This window comes from Clarias gariepinus, chromosome 17 (genome assembly GCF_024256425.1).
Source record: "Clarias gariepinus isolate MV-2021 ecotype Netherlands chromosome 17, CGAR_prim_01v2, whole genome shotgun sequence".
NCBI lineage: Eukaryota > Metazoa > Chordata > Actinopteri > Siluriformes > Clariidae > Clarias > Clarias gariepinus.
This window is the reverse complement of record NC_071116.1, coordinates 1,148,748-1,150,021: the sequence shown is the minus strand read 5'-3', so window position 1 is coordinate 1,150,021 and position 1,274 is coordinate 1,148,748.

Here is a 1,274-nt window from a genome sequence, read left to right as displayed (position 1 = left end):
CCTTTTCTTTCCTCCTCCTTTCCATTCCATTCCCAAAACCCTATGAGACGTCGTGCTGCCTGTGGATGACGACTATCATAATCGCTCTTCTTCGTGATCTTTTTAACGATCATGTTTCTCTCGCAGATTTCAATGAGACTGTGCTTGGTTGCTTTCTGTCCACTCGTTTCCTGAGTGTTTTGTTTTTTTGTTTGTTTTCCCATGTTTTATGATTTTAAAATTTATTGTAAGATGTAAAACAAAGAAAGAAAGAAGAAAAAAAAAGAAGAAAAAAAAAAAAACCTGAGCCAGACCTGTCTTAAACACCTGTGTGATTTTGTGTGTCATAATTGATATAATGATGATGATGATAATAATAATAGCTATGATAAAAAAAAATAAAAATAAAAACATTTTCATAAATTCAACAAGGTATTTCGGGGAGTTTATTACAGAAAGCTTTATTGCAGAGATTTCCTGTTCCTTAGAGTTTTCTGGCTATAATAAGCCTGACAGCTCGGCGCCCTCTGCAGGCGGATATCCTGCATCCAAGAGAGGAAATCAGTCCCACATGAGTCTCAGGATATCCCCTTAAGCACTATTTTTTTTCCTTCTGCTCCTGTCACTGCTGATGCATTCTTCCCAGTCGTTATCCGACTCCAGTCCGCATGCGTCTCGTACGCCAGCCTCGTACTCCAGCCTCTACTCAGCCTGAAGCTCCTGAAGGAGGTGAAGGAAGGAATGCAGATAGAGAAGACCTCAAAAACCATGTGGTGTCTCAAATAGTCATCAGTCAGTCCTGAGGTCTTGCAGGGTCATTTAGTATGTGCACATATTCCTGAAGATATTGTCTGTTAAGATAAAGTTTGGAGTGGAAGAAGCCGAGTGTCCTGCACAGAGCCCTGACTGAATTCAACTGCACTGAACCATCAGCTTTGTGGTGAACTGGAACTGGAGACTCCTTGACGTGACATCAGCACCTGAGCTCACTAACGCTCTTTTAGAATGCATGACTGAGCACAAATCTACGCAGTCGCACACCGATATCTAGTGGAAAGTCTTCACAGAAGACAAGAGGGACACATTGGAACAGGAACGTGATCTTCAACATGGACACATAGTTGTGATGGTCAGGGCTGCGCATACTTTTGACTGTATAGTGAATTTAAACAGATGTTCAGGGTTAAAGCTGACACACCTGTGTGATTTTTTTTTTTTTTTAAAGGAAATGATATGTGCTTCTCGGGTCATGTGAATGCCGTGACACACTCACAGGAAGTCTGACCTCAATTCCA